Below are 21,174 nucleotides of genomic sequence, written 5' to 3'. Positions count from 1 at the left end.
CTCCTGGGCGTTTCTGTAAATGACTTCTATCTTCAGTTCTCATTTTCAACTTCCTGGATGGTCACCCTACTTTATATGAGAAGAAAATGACTTAGTAGGTAAATCCGTGGATCTACCTTGTTCACCACTGAATTCATCATTTTGTGAAAACATGGTATGAATAAAATCCCAATAAGGTTTTATTAAATTTTACCTCTAATTCCCAGAATAATATTCATCTAAATGAGTAGAAGAAAATAATGTTACTCTCCCCTTCCTAAGGAATCAATTTTTATTTATTTTTTATTTTTTAAAAATTTTTTTAGAGAGAGAGAGAGAGAGAGAGAGAGAGAGAGAGAGAGAGAAAGAATTTTTATTTATTTTTAATTTTTTGGTGGACACAACATCTTTGTTGGTATGTGGTGCTGAGGATCGAACCTGGGCTGCACACATGCCAGGCGAGTGCACTACCGCTTGAGCCACATCCCCAGCCCAAGGAATCAATTTTTAAACTTAAGAGACATTTTTTGATTAATATGTGTTAATTGTACATATTAATGGAGTTCTGGGGCAATATTTCAAAACATGCACACAGCATGCACTGATTAAATCCAATCTCTTTATCCACCTTCCTCCTTTCCCAACCTCTAATAATCATTATTCTGCATTCAGGTTATCTTAAAAAAAAACTTCTGCACATGAAATAGAACATCTGGGTATATATGTTTCTGTATGTGGCTTGTTTCTTTTAAAGTAATGTGCTCCATTTCCATCCATTTTGCTGCAAATGGCAGGATTTCATTCTCCTTTATACAATAATATTCCATTTTGTATATATACTTCACTTTTCTCTTGAGGAGATATTTAATGTGTGGGGGGTAGAGTCCAGTAGTGAAGGAGGGGTAGGGAATGTGGGCTTCCTCTTTCCTCCCTGAATCATAATTTCTAGATCCTGGAATTCATAAACACAGGACTGAATCAGACATTCATTGATGAATTCCTTATGTTAATAATTGGCTTAAATCCTTACTTCCACACACATTAACACAGAAATCCTGAGACAAATATTGTCATTCCTGGGGAAGAAACAGAGTTGTCCTCAAATCATCTCCAGGAAGAATGGGATGCCCTTATGCCATACCCAGTCCTCTTCAAGAAACGTACCCCAGGGAATTATGCACAGCAGAATCAAGGAGTAAGACATTTATCTTTATTTTTAACAGAATCAAGATGAATAAGAACAAACAGCAAGCAAATTCTCAAATCCATGTAAATGAAGACATGCAAATTTTTAAAACATTTCCAATTTTTATTACTAAATCAGAAAAAAAGGAGAGTACTTAATAATCCTACTGTTTATTGGAGTGTAAAATATTGAGTGGGTAGCTAATAAATTCTTTAACAAAAACAAGGCACAGATATATCAAGCAATTGTAAAGAAAAACTCTTTTATCACAGAGGATGCTAAATATCATATTTCATTCTTGTCCAAAAATCACCTGCCAAACTAAAAACTGTCAGCTCATCACCAAGAGCTTCTATCACCTTTCTTCATCAAAGGTTAACAAATATGGGACCAAATTTCCTTTTTGATCACCACTGAAATTTCCAAATTGCCATACACGATAACTTGTTACATGTAATTTCAAAATACATACTTGATTCCTATACTGTAAGATATAATATGTTAAATTCACATTTATATGTATTGGAAACTTTACATTGTAACTTTGGACATGGAATGTGCCACAGAGGGAGTCATTATGAGACATATGTACAAAGCAGTGGATCTGGCTATGGCTGCAATCAGGGTGTTAGTCAGGCCTAGGGTCTCATCTGAAGACCAGACTCATGTGATTGTTGATAGGAATCATTTTCTGATGGTTTGTTGGACTGCAGGTCTCAGGCTGTCTTCACTTCTTGCTAGCTGAGTCTCTCCAACATACATTTTGCTTCATCAAAACATGCAAACTGAGAAGGCATAGAGAATCTGCTGAATAGGAGAAAGTCATGAGATTTTATAAACCAATTAATGAAGTAACATCCCATCCCCTTTCCCACACTCTATTGGCCATATGAAAAGGGGGGAGATTACAGACTTTGAAAACCATGGAACTAGTTTGAGTACTGTCTTAGAGGCTGCTTATCAGACTAATTCATTTGAAAAGGATTTAGAAAGTGATAAATATTTAAATGGCCAATTTTATTTGCAATAAAATAATAAAAAATAATGTCTAAGAACCATTTTAATAACCTTACCTTAAAATATTCTTAAAATTCAAAAGATAACTAAAGAAGTATATTACTGTATAAAAGAAATGTAAGTTAAAACAAATATTATTTTTATGTGTAAGATTGGAAAATATTAAAAATTTAATTGATAACACCCCTGGGTGGCAAGAGTAAACAGGTACTTTATAATCTACTTGTGGAATTAAACATCTTTGAGAGCAGTCTGGCAATATTGAGATTTGTATATCCTTTGACATAAGTAGTATTTTTAGGTGTTTATTTTACAGAAATAACTAATAAAAAGTTAAAGATTTATGTACCAGGACATTCAATGAAGCAATGTGTATGCTCCTAAAAAAATAAAAATAGAAACCATTTAGTAGTTCATCAGGAAAAATGGTTAAATAGAAACTATTATAACTATAAAACATAATATCTTATAGCTCTTAAAATGATTACTTATTTAATGATGTTTAATTATCATAAAATGTGTCTATGATATTTTTTAAATAAAAAAGGAAAACTATAAAGCCTATATGGTATTATTTATATAGGACTTCATGTGTATACTGTGTGTTGTTCAAGGCTGTGAGGGAAATACCTAAAATGTTACCTTTCTAAATATTAATAGTGAGTACCTTTGAGTTGTGGGGTCATTGGATGATCTTTATTCTTTACATTCTTCTGCATTTTCAATGTTTTACCTTGAGCACATTCACATTTTACAATATTAAAAAGCAATAAAACTATTTCCAAAATAATCTTTAAAATGATTTCCTCCTACACTCATATTGGAATGTTTTAAGCGCTCATCATATCTGTTAATTGAAACAATATAACATTATAAAATCCTCTCACACTAAATGTATTAGTTGCTTCTATCGATAAATGGAAAAGTTCCAAATTGGCAAATTATACTTAATTTGAAAAACAAAACAAACCCTCCAGATTCTCTAAACACACAAATATCATCAATCAAAAGGGAACTGGAAATTAACTGTCAGGTTTCTCCTTAGCCTGGCTTATTCTGGAAAAATAACTCACAGAGGAACGAGCACTGAAGATTTTGGTTATTTAAGTAAGAAGATAAATCTTTGGTTGTCATATATAATCTTTTGCACATTATTTTTTTTCATGCCTTCGTATTTGAGCCTCATCCACAAAGTGCCAGGCACTGAACTAAGTGCTGGAAATGCAACAGTAAGTCAGAAACATACTGTGTCTTCTCCTATGGCCTCATAAAGACAAATCACTGCTGGAGATGCCTCAAAGAGTGTAGTCCAGAATTCTTCAACCCCCAATTCATGACTCAGAGAAGCAAAGTTTTTACCTTTCCTCTGTAATGTCTAACAGAGAAGTTGGATTCATTTCTCTACTCTGCCTCCTAGTATGCAGAATTCTTAGAGGACCCGTATAATGTTTGCTCCTGGGTTTGACTTCTATGATTATGTAATGTTTTATGGTAAGTGGGAGTACAGATAAAGGTAAGGCTACTAATAACTTGACCTTAAGAAAGGGACATTTTATGGGTGGTTTAACTGAATCCTATGAGCCCTCTAAAAGCAGGGAGTTTTCTGCAGATGTTAGCAGAGAGATTCAAAACCCAAGATGGTTCTCCATGCCTAAACTGGAGGTGCCATGGGCAAGGACCTGAGGGATTCTCTAGAAGTTGAGAGCAGTCCCTAGATGATAGCCAGCAATAAAGTTGAGCTTCAGTCCGACAACCACAAGGAACTGAATTCTGCCTGTAAATAGGAATAAGCTTGGAAGAGGACCTTGAACACCAGAAAAGAATGCAGTGAGTCTACACCATGGTTTCAGCCCTCAGCAGAAAACATAGTCATGCCACCTTGAACTTCTTTCTGGCATATTGATGACAAAGTGTTGCTATTTCAAACTAACAAGTTTTATAATTGGTTATGCAGCAATAGAAAATTAACACATATCCTTTTTTCATTTGTATATTACTCCTAAGGGGAATTATCACACTGCAATATAACTAGAGATGAGAAGCTTGGATTACAATCATCCTACTTATTATCCAGAGGGGAAAATTGAGATCCAAGGTTTCTATCCATAATGGCCTTTTTTTTCTTTTTAAAATGAGTTGAGTCGTTTTTATTTTTAAATAATCTGAAACTTGTTGAAAACATGAGAGCACAGCACAAAGAACTTTATTGCCCTCTGAGTCGTTTGAGTGCATACATCACTGACATACTAAGAGGATTACCCAAAAATACTTCAGTGAATTTCTCATAAACAACGGCATTTCCCTGCATATGTATAATACAGCTATCAAATTCAGGAACTTAACGTCAGTTCTTCTCAGACCTCATTCATTTTCTATAAAGTCTCCAAAATGATTTCTTTTCTCATCTACGATCCAGTTTGTAGTCCTGTGTTGTACTTAGTCTTAATGTCTGTTTAGTCTCCTTTGCTGAAACAATTTCTCCTTCTCTCCTTGACTATTATGACCTCAAAACTTGAATATTATAGGCTAATCATTCTGGACAATGTGCCTTCATTTGAATGCTTCTTCATGACAGTTGTGTGTACTTTGGCAGGAATAGTAAAATCATTGTGTTTTTCTTACTGATTGCTATAACTTAGCATACTATTTCAATTTGCACCAGTGCTAATGATGTTAATGGCAATCACTTAAGGTGATATTGGTCAGGGTTCTCCATGGCAAAGTATTCTTTTTTGCTTTTTAATTAATAACTATATTAAAGGAAGATAATTTGAGTCTACATGAAAAATCCTGTTTGTCACCAAGCTTTGAATTTGTTCATGTACAGCAACTATACCACTATAGACACATGGTTTCCTGTTTTATTCAATGCTTTATAATCTGTTATTAGAATTTCTTTTGATACTCAAATTTTCAGAAATTCTGCCAAAAGGAGATCCTCCAAGATGGATTTGCTTTGGTGTTATTTTGACAAGTTCCAAGTTCCTGTGTTCCTTCAGCACCATCTCACTTTCTGATAAAATAAAATCTCCTGGTGGATTTTGCCTTTTGTCTAGGAAGTCCTGTTTCTTTTTAGTGAAAAATGATATTTAGAAACCTAGATCTGGACCCTGGGTTTACTTATTGTCTTTACAGTGTTGCTGTTCACAAGCCCAGTGATTTTTTTTTAATATCTCCAAAGTACTGCTCTCTGCTGCCTCATGACTTTCATGTATACTGTTCCCTCCACCTAGCATGTTCCCCTCCTCTTCACACTGTGAACTTTCATGTGCATTCTTCAGATTGCTGCTTAAATCTGGTTCTTTAAGGAACCGACCATAGGTGAGAGGTTGAGTCCTCCTCTTATAGGACCATGTTCCCTAGAAGCACTTATGGTATAAGAATTGTTTGGAAACTTAGGTCTTCTCCTCAACAGATTAATAAACTTTGGAAGACAAAGTCTGTCCTGTTCTTATCAACACTGTGTCAGTAGTGCCTAGCACAGACCCTAACACATAGAAATTTCCAGCAAATACTTGTGAAGTGAGTAAGTGAATGAGTGAAGCCAGAATGAGAACCCAGCGCTTTCCCAGCTTTCCACAGAAGATGTTTAGAGGCAATGGATTCATTGAAACAGTATTCACTAAATCCTTCGACATAATGGCATGATTTGATTCTCTCTGACAAAACATGAATTTTCCACACTGGATGAAATAATTTCCCATTTGATTTTTGAAGTTAGTTCATCTTGAAATGGATCAGTCAAAAATGGAAAACCAGGTGCCCTCTGAAAAGGTCACAGAGTTTGCCACTGTTGATTTAATCGCTTGGGTTTATTCTCCATTAGATTTATTTCTGAGTAACTTTGCTAAGTTGTTAAGAAAACAAAAAGCTGCAGAAGAATATTTAATTTGATTGCATAACACTAAATCTTTGCCACCTCCTGGGTCCCTAATTAAATCTTGTTGTTACCCAGCGTCTTGTCCTTGACTGTGGGCTGCTCTGAAAGTTTCAGGAAGGGAATTGATGATAGAGGAGATCCGGAAACTTGATTTAAGACAACATGGAAGTCTAATAGTCCTTCCAGTGTCTCTCCAGGCAGGCTCAACCTGCAATTATTTTCTTAGCTTGATTCCTCTATGGTTTTCCTCTGCTGTTGAGTCAGTCCTAGACATAACAAAGACCCACCTGTGGTATCTGCCAGTCCCCAGTGTCACTATGACAACCATGTCTGGACTTTATGTCTCTTGGCAACATTTAAACCAATTGATTATTGAACTCCATTGACATGCTAAAAGACAAATAGGGTCAGAACGGTAGGTCTAAACTATATGTTATAAGTTATTATCCTTTTGGTCTTCAGAGACCAATTAGTAGAGTTCTTAAAAGGCTTTTCCTCATCTTCATTCCTGAGGTGATCTTCTAACACTCTTGGTGACTTCTCTCCCACTTATGGTATGTTAAGTAGTGTTTTTTTAAAATATATTTTTTAAATTTTAATTTCTTATATATGACAGCAGAATGCATTACAATTCATATTACACATATAAAGCACAATTTTTCATATTTCCAGTGGTACACAGAGTCACACCATTTGTATCTTCATACATGTACTTAGGGTAATGATGTCCATCTCATTCCACCATCTTTCCTACCCCAAGCCCCCTCCCTTCCCCTCCCTCTACTTTGCCCTACCTAGAGTTCATCTAATCCTCCCATGCACATGCCCCACCCCAACCACATTATGAATCAGCATCCTTAAATCAGATAAAACATTTGGCATTTGGTTTGGAGGAATTGTCTAACTTCACTTAGCATTATATTCCCAACTCCATATGGAACGCAATATGGAGAATCCTTGGAAAACTGGGAATGGAACCACCATCTGACCCAGCTATCCCAATCCTCTGTCTATACCCAAGGACATTTACCTGCAAATGCCATGATGTTATTCTGTTTTATTGCTCAGTGATATTTCATTGTGTATATGTACCATACTTTCTTTATCCATTTATCTACTGAAGGGCATATAGGTTGGTTCCACAGTTTAGCTGTTGTGAATTGTGCTGCTATAAACATTGATGTGGCTGTAGTATACAGTTTTTAAGTCCTTGGGTATAGACAGAGGATTGGGATAGCTGGGTCAGATGGTGGTTCCATTCCCAGTTTTCCAAGGATTCTCCATATTGCTTTCCATATTGGCTGCATCAATTTGCAGTCCTACCAGCAATGTATGAGTGTGCCTTTCCCCCCACATCCTTGCCAACACTTATTGTTGCTTATATTCTTAATAGCTGCCATTCTGACAGGAGTGAGATAAAATCTTAGAGTAGTTTTAATGTGCATTTCTCTAATTGCTAGAGATGTTGAACATCTTTTCATGTATTTGTTGATTGATCGTATATCATCTTCTGGGAAGTGTCTGCTCAGTTGGCCCATTTATTGATGGGGTCATATGTTTTGTTTTTTGGTGTTAAGATTTTTGAGTTCTTTATATATCCTAGAGATTAGTGTTCTATCTGATGTGTGTATGTTAAAAATTTGTTCTCAAAATGTAGGCTCTCTATTCACCTCACTGATAAGTTGTGTTTTTTTATGGAAGCAGAGAATTTTGTGGCAACTTACAATGGGAAATTATTATTCAAAGGTTTCTCCTTTTCCTTAGCTAGCACTGTGATTTTCTTCTATTCTAAGATACCTGGCAAAATGGAAGACCTGATTGGAAAAAAATCACCAGTGGTTCCATTCTGTCAGGAGTGAGATATGAGGGATGTAGAGTGAATCCCATGTGAATTAGGAATTCCTTCTTTGTTCTTGTGGGGCTGCAAAAAAAGAAAAATGCTTAGGATTCTTAGACATACCAAGGCTTCTGTTGCTTGATATTTTACACTTTTCACTAAACCACCTAGTGAGTAATTATAAATTTAAGAAAATCTTTCTATTTTTCAGCCTCCTGGTGGTGTTATATAGTCCTCATTCATTTAGTTATGTTTCAGATGGTTTAGCATTCATTGACTAAGAACACATCTAATGTGATTTTTAGAGAAGCATTTGTTATATCAGTTCTCAAAAATAATTGAAGTAGTTTCAATTCCTGAATGTGATTTAATTAACTGGCAGTTTTTATCTACACTTAAAAAATGATTATATGGGCTTTACCAAACAAATTAAGCTCTCCTGACCAAGACCCAACCTAGTATTCAAAGAATCAAAGGCAAAGACAGAATCAAAGCAACCTTACAAAAATCTCCTTTAATGAGAATGCTTTTGAAAATACATTGTTCAGCTTTGAAGTGAAAAAATGCTGAGCTACGAGGCTCTCCCACTTTCTAAACAGGGATGCATTTTAATTGTTGGATCACATTTGAACTTTGGAAATAAAAATTGGCAATTTATGTGCCACTTCTAGCAAAGGGAATAGAGGTATTTGGGTTTCTGTACACCATGGCTTCGGGAACTGCCTGGAAGATGGAACCACAAAAGGCCCATTCTTTCCTCTAGGACTATATTTCATTTGTCAGAATGAAGGTAGAATATCAAGTTATTCCTAACACTCAGTAATATTATCCCAGTTCAGCAAAGCAACACTCTGTACCTGACATTAGCAGAGCTGACAAGAACAGAGTTGCTGGTAATATCTTAGCCTAGTCAAATGACAGTCTCTGACCGCAAAGAACATTGGGTGGGGCTCTGTTAAACTATCCAAGGAAGATTTTTTATCTGTACAGAGACCCTCTTTTTGAAGTAAAGAATATCCTGCAATTGGCTTATTCCTGGGAGGAATCTAAAATATCTGTTTATCTACTGGGTTGGCTGAGTAGGGGTGATGTTATTATGGCAAGTGTGTACATTTCTGGCATAAATATTTACTTGCCTCTACTTGTCAACAGCTGAGTAGTTTCTCTGTCCTCCCACTTGCAGTCATATGATACTCAGTGAGGATCACCTCCGTTGGAGGCTTCGAGTGTTTATCTTCCAAGTGCTAATATTAAAATGCAGTTCTTGACTCAGGCACCAGCAAGCCAGGGGGGTTTTGAGCATCGTCTCTCCTCTTGTGGAGTCTTCTATGGAGCAGTTACCTTCAGAAAGTATAAAACATCAAGTGACTTCTGGCACAAATCACAAATACCTTCTCTGCTAGAAGTGAAAAGGCAAATACATATTTAAAATCCAAATCAAGAATGTCTTTATTCAGAAAATTCTGTATTCCCCTTTTAACTTTTTTAAAAAATTTTGAGAGAGAGAGAGAGAGAGAATTTTTAAATATTTATTTTTCAGTTTTTGGTGGACACAACATCTTTATTTTATTTTTTTATGTGGTGCTGAGGATGGAACCCAGCACCCTACGCTGCCAAGTGCGTTACCACTTGAGCCACATCCCCAGCACCCCCTTTAATTTTTAAACATATTCATAAAAATTATTTTGAAACAGTTTATAAAAATGGAGTTCTATAAGACACCTGAAAAAAAATTCTTATTTTAATTAAGGTACATACTTACACAGAAAACTGTATAATCCAGTAGAATTAGAAATTAAAATATGCAAGTTCTTTGATGATGGGAGCCATTGTAACCTCAATATCTAGAAAGTAGGAAGTGGTTAATAATTGTTGAATAAATTAATAGATGGATAGAATATTGACAAAAATCAAGGGCTTGTTGGTTGGATAAAAATAATTGTGCTCTGTGGAAAAGATCCAAAAGAATAAAGAAATTTATATCTCTCTTTAAGTGCTGGAGTAGAATTGTCTTCAACGAAAAGAAAGACATTCTGGGAAATTGGCTATTATGGTTGGTATATTATTTAAATATACAATTATGTTCCTCTAATCTCTGTGTCCAATACAGTCATCTCTGTAAAAAGAACTTTAAATGGTGAGGACAACTGATTCTGAAAACATCAAAACATGCTGGGAAGCAGTGATGGCAAATGTACAGGAGCAAAACAGACTGTTTACTTGGCACTTTTGATAATCTGTCAAATCTATGATCATCATTTCATTGTAAATCATAAAGTAAAAATTTGGAAAATCAAGTTTATTCATTTTTTGTGTCTCAGAATCCTTTTATGTCTCTAGCATAGTAAAATTAAACTGTTCTTGCAAGTTAGAAAATAATTTACAACAGTGCTGGGACTTTTATATTCTCTTTACACTAATGTAGAAAACCAGTGAGCCAATATTCAATATCTGTTATGTTCCAGCATTATGCTAGACACTTGACAGGACATAAAGAGTGTGCATGTCATGAATACATTCAAATGACAAATTTCTTATAGGGGAAAATACAACACAACAATCATGAAGCATTTACTAAATAACTCAAAACAGAAATGTTTGGGAACAAATATGCTTTGGGAGGATGTCTTGAGAAGATGGAAAGTGACTTTGTGCTCTGTGGAAAATATCCAAAAGATTAAAGAAAAGGAGCAGACATGGGAAGCCCAGTGAGTCAGCAAAGGGAGATGCATATGGCAGGAATGAAGTTAGAATTCTGCCCTGTTGAGAAATTGGGGTGGTTCATGAGAGCAGTACATAGTGCCCTAGAATTCTTTTTAGTGCACCCACAAGCTACCATTAGTAGAGTATGAGTGAAAGTCATGTTAGACTTGACTTGTCGGGAGATAATTTGAGGTATCAATTTGCTCGTTCCTTATTCCTATGTCCATTCCCTGGTGCATCACAAGGTATGGGACTGCAATTCACCCAGCACCAGTTCTCTGATGGGGTTGGAGAACAATGACTCAAAATTCTTGGCTTCTATGTTGAAAACCATTGGTACATTCTATAATGTACCAATCAGAAACATCCAAGAGGACAAGCAATCTGGTGAAGCACATCCACTGTCTATCCCTGACCCTGAACTAGAAAAACCCTCTGAGCTTGAAGGAAAAGGGAGCAGATTTGGAAGAAAATTAGTACATACAGACTCTTTATTTCTCTTTGTGTGCTCACCCTGACACTCCCCATACTCATCTCACACCTGAAGATGGGGAAGGATCCAATGGAATTCTTATTTCAATTTTGTTTTCTGATAAAAAAAAGGGGGGGATATTTTGAACATGGCGGCGGGCGCTGAGAGATCAAGTCTCTGACCTCTTCAGCTGTGCGGGCGTAGGGAGTTGTAAACAACCTAAATCTGTTTGCTCAGGATCACTAGGCTATGCTGAGCTGACATGGATATGGGGCGAACAGTCTGGGCCTCTCAGAACACACACTGAGCCCGGATCGGCTGAATTCAAGCTCCTGTTCGCCTGCTTCCCGCAGACAAACAGCTGTGACTCAGCACTAATCCATCCGGCTGAAACAACTGGTCAGCCCTTCTGATCCTACGGAGGTAAATGCCTACCGAGCCTTCATAGGTAGTGGCCACAGGTTTGAAACAGGGCTTGGGAGAGACAGTAAGGACCCACCCATTGCATTGGTCGCCCGGCAAAGGGAAATGAATTGTCGCCATTTGCAAGAGACACCACCATGGCAGAGAACTGACGTCATCAGACTGCGGCGGAGGAGATAACTTCATTGAAACCTGCGGCTACAGGTGTGTAATTCCCTAGCCTTCCCTCTCCACACATCGGGGAAACCTTAAGGGCCCCTCCCAGCTCTCCCGTAAGGGCCCCTCCCAGCTCTCCCGTGAGTGCGATAGCCAGACCGAGGGAATCAGAGGTGGCGCGGGACCCGGGGAGCGGAACTACTGCTCCCACCAGTGCTGACAGCTGAGGTCTCTTGCACCAGCTACCGGAGGCGTGGCTACCGGAGGGCAAGTAAAATTCCTTGAGCATTCTCAGCCCCAAGCTCTACAAACTTAGGGTCTGAGGGAATGGCAAACTGGAAGAGTGTGCCCAGTCATTCATGAAAACAGGGCTCCTGGGAGCAGCAGACCTGGCGTGTAGCCAGTATTGTGGTGAGCGGCACCCGTGAGAGGGGCCTGGCTAGAGGAAAAGTGGGAAGTGACTAGACACAAGAGGAGGCCCTAGGCACTCAGGATTGGAGACTTGCCCAGTCTGGGAGGAGCTGCTGCACAGTGATTGGTTCCCGCGTATTGACAGGAGAAACTTGGCCTGGTGGGCACAGCGCCACCTACTGGAAGAGAAGTTAATCAAACTCTAAGACTGCATTTATTAGTTTTTTTTTCTTTTTTTCTTTTCTCTTTTTTTTTTTGATTTGGGTTTTTCTTTCATTTTCATTTTTCTTTCTTGTTGTTTTTTAATTTTTTTTTACAATTAAAAAAATTTTTTTTCTTCTAATTTTAATTAGACCACAACACAATAATTATGGGTGACTTCAACACACCTCTCTCACCATTGGACAGATCCTCCAAACAAAAGTTGAATAAAGAAACTATAGAACTCAATATCACAATCAATAACCTAGACTTAACTGACATATATAGAATATATCAACCATCATCAAATGGATATACTTTTTTCTCAGCAGCACATGGATCCTTCTCAAAAATAGACCATATATTATGCCATAGGGCAACCCTCAGTAAATATAAAGGGGTGGAGATAATACCATGCATTTTATCTGATCATAATGGAATGAAACTGGAAATCAATGATAAAAGAAGGAAGGAAAAATCCTACATCACATGGAAAATGAACAATATGTTACTGAATGATCAATGGGTTACAGAAGACATAAAGGAGGAAATCAAAAAATTCTTAGAGATAAATGAAAATACAGACACAACATATCGGAATCTATGGGACACAGTGAAAGAAGTTTTAAGAGGAAAATTCATCGCCTGGTGGTCATTCCTCAAAAAAAGAAAAAAACAACAAATAAATGAGCTCACACTTCATCTCAAAGCCCTAGAAAAGGAAGAGCAAAACAACAGCAAATGTAGCAGACGGCAAGAAATAATTAAAATCAGAGCAGAAATCAATGAAATTGAAACAAAAGAAACTATTGAAAAAATTAACAAAACTAAAAGTTGGTTCTTCGAAAAAATAAATAAGATCGACAGACCTTTAGCCATGTTAACGAAGAGAAGAAGAGAGAGAACTCAAATTACTAACATACGGGATGAAAAAGGCAATATCACAACAGATGCTACAGAAATACAGAAGACAATTAGAAATTATTTTGAAAACCTATATTCCAATAAAATAGAAGATAGTGAAGACATCGATACATTTCTTAAGTCATATGATTTGCCCAGACTGAGTCAGGAGGATACACACAATTTGAACAGACCAATATCAATGGATGAAATTGAAGAAGCCATCAAAAGACTACCAACCAAGAAAAGCCCAGGACCGGATGGGTATACAGCGGAGTTTTACAAAACCTTTAAAGAAGAATTAATACCAATACTTTTCAAGTTATTTCAGGAAATAGAAAAAGAGGGAGCTCTTCCAAATTCATTCTATGAAGACAACATCACCCTGATTCCGAAACCAGACAAAGACACCTCAAAGAAAGAAAACTACAGACCAATATCTCTAATGAACCTAGATGCAAAAATCCTCAATAAAATTCTGGCGAATCGAATACAAAAACACATCAAAAAAATTGTGCACCATGATCAAGTAGGGATTCATCCCTGGGATGCAAGGATGGTTCAATATACGGAAATCAATAAATGTTATTCACCACATCAATAGACTTAAAGATAAGAACCATATGATCATCTCGATAGATTCAGAGAAGGCATTCGACAAAGTACAGCATCCCTTTATGTTCAAAACATTAGAAAAACTAGGGATAACAGGAACTTACCTTGACATTGTAAAAGCTATCTATGCTAAGCCTCAGGCTAGCATCATTCTGAATGGACAAAAGTTAAAGGCATTCCCTCTAAAATCTGGAACAAGACAGGGATGCCCTCTATCTCCACTTCTATTCAATATAGTTCTCGAAACACTGGCCAGAGCAATTAGACAGATGAAAGAAATTAAAGGCATAAAAATAGGAAAAGAAGAACTTAAATTATCACTATTTGCAGATGACATGATTCTATACCTAGAAGACCCAAAAGGGTCTACAAAGAAACTACTAGAACTAATAAATGAATTCAGCAAAGTGGCAGGATATAAAATCAACACGCATAAATCAAAGGCATTTCTGTATATCAGCGACAAAACTTCTGAAACGGAAATGAGGAAAAACACTCCATTCACAATATCCTCAAAAAAATAAAATACTTGGGAATCAACCTAACAAAAGAGGTGAAAGATTTATACAATGAAAACTACAGAACCCTAAAGAGAAAAGTAGAAGAAGATCTTAGAAAATAGAAAAATATACCCTGTTCATGGATAGGCAGAACTAACATCATCAAAATGGCAATATTACCAAAAGTTCTCTATAGGTTTAATGCAATGCCAATCAAAATCCCAATGGCATTTCTTGTAGAAATAGATAAAGCAATCATGAAATTCATATGGAATAATAAAAGACCCAGAATAGCAAAAGCAATTCTAAACAGGAAGTGTGAATCAGACTGTATAGCGATACCGGACTTCAAACTATATTACAGAGCAGTAGTGACAAAAACAGCATGGTACTGGTACCAAAACAGGCGGGTGGACCAATGGTATAGAATAGAGGACACAGAGACTAATCCACAAAGTTACAACTATCTTATATTTGATAAAGGGGCTAAAAGCATGCAATGGAGGAAGGATAGCATCTTCAACAAATGGTGTTGGGAAAACTGGAAATCCATATGCAACAAAATGAAACTGAATCCCTTTCTCTCGCCATGCACAAAAGTTAACTCAAAATGGATCAAGGAGCTTGATATCAAATCAGAGACTCTGCACCTGATAGAAGAAAAAGTTGGCTCCGATCTACATATTGTGGGGTCGGGCTCCAAATTCCTTAATAGGACACCCATAGCACAAGAGTTAATAACAAGAATCAACAAATGGGACTTACTTAAACTAAAAAGTTTTTTCTCAGCAAGAGAAACAATAAGAGAGGTAAATAGGGAGCCTACATCCTGGGAACAAATTTTTACTCCTCACACTTCAGATAGAGCCCTAATATCCAGAGTATACAAAGAACTCAAAAAATTAGACAATAAGATGACAAATAACCCAATCAACAAATGGGCCAAGGACCTGAACAGACACTTCTCAGAGGAGGATATACAATCAATCAACAAGTACATGAAAAAATGCTCACCATCTCTAGCAGTCAGAGAAATGCAAATCAAAACCACCCTAAGATACCATCTCACTCCAGTAAGATTGGCAGCCACTATGAAGTTAAACAACAACAAGTGCTGGCGAGGATGTGGAGAAAAGGGTACACTTGTACATTGCTGGTGGGACTGCAAATTGGTGCGGCCAATTTGGAAAGCAGTATGGAGATTCCTGGGAAAGCTGGGAATGGAACCACCATTTGACCCTGCTATTCCCCTTCTCGGACTATTCCCTGAAGACCTTAAAAGAGCATGCTACAGGGATACTGCCACATCGATGTTCATAGCAGCACAATTCACAATAGCTAGACTGTGGAACCAACCCAGATGCCCTTCAATAGATGAATGGATAAAAAAAATGTGGCATCTATACACAATGGAGTACTATGCAGCAAAAAAAATGACAAAATCATAGAATTTGCAGGGAAATGGATGGCACTAGAGCAGATTATGCTTAGTGAAGCTAGCCAATCCCTAAAAAACAAATACCGAATGTCTTCTTTGATATAATGAGAGCATCTATGAACAGAGCAGGGAGGAAGAGCAGGAAGAAAAGATTAACTTTAAACAGAGACATGAGATGGGAGGGAAAGGGAGAGAAAAGGGAAATTGCATGGAAATGAAGGGAGACCCTCATTGCTATACAAAATTACATATAAGAGGTTGTGAGGGGAATGGGAAAATAAACAAGGTGAGAAATGAATTACAGTAGATGGGGTAGAGAAAGAAGAAGGGAGGGGAGGGGAGGGGGATAGTAGGGGATAGGAAAGGTAGCAGAATACAACAATTACTAATAGGGCATTATGTAAAATTGTGGATGTGTAACCGACGTGATTCTGCAATCTGCATTTGGGGTAAAATTGGGGGTTCATAACCCACTTCAATCTAATGTATGAAATATGATATGTCAAGAGCTTTGTAATGTTGTGAACAACCAATAAAAAATAAAATAAAATAAAAAAAGGGGAATATGCTGCTTGCATCCTGGACAATTCAGTAAGTGAGCAATCTGCATAGAGAAGTCCATGACACCATCATAATAATAGACGGTAGGTTATTGTGGACGAGTAACTCACTGGTCCAGTCTGAACTGGAGGAGTTGGCAACTGAGCCAATGTTTTTCCAGAGAAGAAAGTTGTGGGTTAATAGAGCAGAGATGGCAAAGAAAAGGTGGATAGGGACATAGTGAGAGTTTCTCAGAATCATTCAATCCTAAATTTCAGGATGGTATAGAAGAGCTTAGAGAAGAGAAAGTAATACCAGGGTGACAACCAGAGGGTATGACAACATCCAAGCTAATAAGTGAATGAACCCTGGATGGAGATTGATTCTAACGTCTATGAGATTGTGCATTTTAGCAGGTGGTAAAATGTAAGATGTGCCTGAAAAAAAAAAAAAGCTAGATTAGCTAAAGCTCAAAGACCATCAGATGAGATCAAATCACATCAAAACCAAGAGGCAAATGGCTTCTGAGTAAATTTCCTTATCTGTTTATCCTGTTCCTCCAATTTGGACTAAACTCAGGAAAAAGGAAAGGAATAAAAGCCAAAAGAAGTTTTATCCAGAATGTGTTTGGAATATAAACTAGGATTGTCTGAGAAATTACCATATTTTTACCAAGTTTACCTAGAATAAATTATGATTATGTTTATGTACATGAACAAATGGAGGATCAAAGCCAAGAAATGTGTTCTGATTATAGAAAATAATGTTATGTTTTTGAAATTTAGTCCATGTCCTTGAAATATGAGCCAGAAACATTTATCTTCTGGTTCCCCCAATCACCAGTGAATTAATCCTCCCATGTGATTTTCTTCACCCATGGTTTGGAATGATCTGACCCCAAATGCCAATAGTGCTGCTATTGATAAACTCTGCTGTAGCAAAATTATCTTCATTTATTGAACTATAAAAATAAACATATTACTTACATTTCTCCTCATAGGTACAAAGACCAGAATTAATTTTTCTGGATTCATCCAAGAATCTGCAGTGTCTGAATGGAATTCTAAAACTTTCAAGGCCTATCAAGCTATACAGCTTTTCCTTTAATCCTTGGAATATTGACAAACTGTCACAACTGTTTTTTCAACATTTAAAAAATTCTTTTTTATAGCAGATTTGGGGAGTAACTCTGCACAAAACACCATTCCACCTAGATATGTCCCAAACATCACCACCATGATCATGATAATAAAGTCTGCCACTTATTAAATCATGATCTTGACCTACATTTTCTCATTTAATCATCATAAAAACCCTATGAGGGAGGCTTTACTATGCTGAAAACAAAGATCAGAATTAATCATTAACATTCCATAGTAGGTAAGGAGCAGAGCCACAATCTATCCGATGACAAAGACTCTCTTGTTGATGGACTATTTGCCATGGTTTGTATGTGGTTTGTCCCCTAGAGTTCATGCTGGAGGTTTGGTCCTCAGCGGGGTGGTTTTGAAGTAGTGGGACCTTAAAGAGGCGGAGCCTACTACAAGGTAATTATGTCACTGAAGGAACTGCCCTTGGAAGGAATTAAATGCTGGTCTTGAAGAATGAGTTAGTTTTCTTCTAGTGAATTGTTCAAAAGCAAGTCACCCTTTTAGTTGGTCTCGTCTTCACACAATTATTTCTCTTTTAGATTTCTCCACCACGTTGTGACTCAGTCAAGAGGGTCTTCACCAGAAGCTGAATAGAAGGGGCCATCTGATCTTGGACTTGTAGCCCCCAGACTGTAAGCTAAATATGCTGCTTTTCTTTTAAAAGATATTTTTGTTATAACGTGAAATGGACTATTATTCTGTATTCCACTACCTCTGCCTACCCTTTTCATTAATTATTCACCAATAATGAACATGTTCGCCCATTGGCTAAAGATCATTACCAAACCGAATGGGACTACATTGCTCTAAATCATATTATTCTAATTTTGAATCTGGACCATAGAAATGCCTTGATTTTTGTAGAATCACTAGATTGGAGGGAGTTCCATCTTTCCCTCTTGTCCCCCATTTACACTTTGCACCAAGACTCCTTTCTTTACCTACAGCCCTGGCCTGAGCCTTGATTTGTGGTCCTTGTAACAGTTCTGCCCATTCTTTGTTTTATTGTATTTCATATCATATAAGACTATAGTATCAACATATAAGTTTTTCAAAGTTCAAACATACAAAGACTTCTGATATACCATCACTTCTTATTTGGGTATGTAATATTATATACTTATCAGCCTAGTATTTAATAACTATGAAAATAAGTGGTCTACAAATGACTAATTTATACCCGATTTTATGTATATTGAATTGGTATCCAATTGATAGGATGGGAAAGAGATTTTGATGTTTATTTCTCTGTTTCTATTTATAAATCTATATCTATATGAAATGAGCAAATTCAACATAGCTATGTAATGCTCAACAATAGTACAAGTTTTCATGACCACAGGTAGTATAATTTAGAGGCCTGAAAGTTGGAATGGTTGGGACTGGCTATGATATGTTCCACCCATTAGCTTGTTCTTCAGACAATTCCTCTTTTCTAGTCTACTTACTGACCTGCATTCTTAAAATTACATATTCTTGTTATAAATGCTATTTGATGAATCATTTAAAGCCTTAATATCTAAAAATTTTTTGGAATATCATGCATACAAAAAAGTTATAAAAATACTACTGTACTATATCTGTATTCCTTTCACTAAGCTTCCCCAAATTACTATACTACTAAATAAACTACATATCTTGGTCCAATTTTGTCAGTTTTCCCCAGTGCTCAGTTTCTTGTCCAGAATACAACCCACAACCCCACACTGCATTCAGTCATCATGTCTCCCTTGTCTCCTACAACCTGAGATGGTTCCTCAGACTTTATCTTTTATAACCTTGACTCTTTTGAAGAGTATTGGCTAGTTGTTTTGTAGAATGTCTCTCACATTGAGTTTTTCTGATGTTTCCACATGATTAAATTCAGCTATACATTTTTTTTTTGTTATAGATAAGATACTACGCCCTTGTCAGCATAGAATATAGGAGGCACATGGTGCCAATATGTGGTGTTACAGGTGATGCCAACCTTAAACATGTGTAAGACAGCATCTTCTCCACCATAGAGCTTCTAGTGTCCCTTTTTTTTTATTGGTTGTTCACAACATTACAAAGCTCTTGACATATCATATTTCATACATTAGATTGAAGTGGGTTATGAATCCCCAATTTTACCCCAAATGCAGATTGCAGAATCACGTCGGTTATACATCCACAATTTTACATAATGCCCTATTAGTAATTGTTGTATTCTGCTACCTTTCCTATCCCCTACTATCGCCCCTCCCCTCCCCTCCCATCTTCTCTCTCTACCCCATCTACTGTAATTCATTTCTCTCCTTGTTTATTTTCCCATTCCCCTCACAACCTCTTATATGTAATTTTGTATAGCAATGAGGGTCTCCCTTCATTTCCATGCAATTTCCCTTTTCTCTCCCTTTCCCTCCCATCTCATGTCTCTGTTTAATGTTAATCTTTTCTTCCTGCTCTTCCTCCCTGCTCTGTTCATAGTTGCTCTCATTATATCAAAGAAGACATTTGTTATTTGTTTTTTAGGGATTGGCTAGCTTCACTAAGCATAATCTGCTCTAGTCCCTTTGTAATTAAAAGGCATTTTGCGGGGAGATATTTGGGACTATACAAATATCCTATTTCTTACCAAACTGTCCTTCACTCTTTTAAATATCCACTGATGATTCCTGCCCAAATCAAGTATTACTGTGTTGTTCCCAAATGTTGATTATTATTTTATTCCCCTCATTCCTTCTCTATTTATTAATTGGAATTTATTGTTAAGTTACAGCTATTATTCATTCATTTACTTATTTATAAAGTAGACTCATGAATATTTAGGATATTCTGTAGGTTATAATTCATTGTTTTTCATATTGTTGTTCAAACTATTCCGTATTTGGGCAGCAGATATGTTTTCAATCTGGCTTCTGAGTCCTTATAACATGTTACCATCAGTTTTTTGAACACGTCCTCATTTTTTGGCCCTATGAGATGTTCTTCAGTTTCCTCTTGTACTTTCTTTTCCCCACCCCAGGAATCAGCTATTTCTCCAAAGACTCTTGGTTTCTTTCTTTATTAACATTTATTTTTTAGGTGTAGATGGACACAACATAATGCCTTTATTTTTTTATGTGGTGCTGAGAATCGAACCCGGGTCCCGCCTGTGCTAGGCGAGTGCTCTACCGCTGAGCCAAAATCCCAGCCCTCTTGGTTTCTTTCATTGAAAAATTGTATTTAGAAAGCAAAATGCAGGTACAATGTGTGTTCATTGCTATTAAAGTGCTATTGCATCTGTACTCTCAGCAAATAAAGTTAAAAAAATAAATGTATGTATGCATATACATACATACAAACACGTCTCTCTCTGTGTACACTTGTCTCATGCATTACACCTGCATCTCTGACTCCAATACTGTGGTGTTTGGTGTTCATTCCATCCTTCCTACTTTCTTCATTTATAACTCTTTTCCCCAAGAAGCCTGCATCACATTATTCAAAATATATTTACTTATTTGCTTAAACATAGAATACAATTGAAGGTAGATTTGGAATTGTGATTGCATATTTCTTTCCAAAGCAAATTTATTAACTCTCATGTGATGTTTGTGCAGAGTTCATTTTGCCTTTAGACTTGCCTTACAGCACTTAGTCAAAGGACTATTTTTTCAGTTACATAGGTTGGTCCTTATTTCCACCAGTTATTCATTTGTAATATAGTTAAGTTCCTTGGTTATCATTTATATTCCATTTTGAGTCCCCTTGCATACATTCTGCTGGATTTTCATTGTTTATTTATTTTGTTGGCAT

This window comes from Spermophilus citellus, assembly GCF_964194105.1.
Source record: "Spermophilus citellus genome assembly, chromosome: 1".
NCBI classification, from domain to species: Eukaryota; Metazoa; Chordata; class Mammalia; order Rodentia; family Sciuridae; genus Spermophilus; species Spermophilus citellus.
This window is presented reverse-complemented; position numbering follows the sequence as displayed.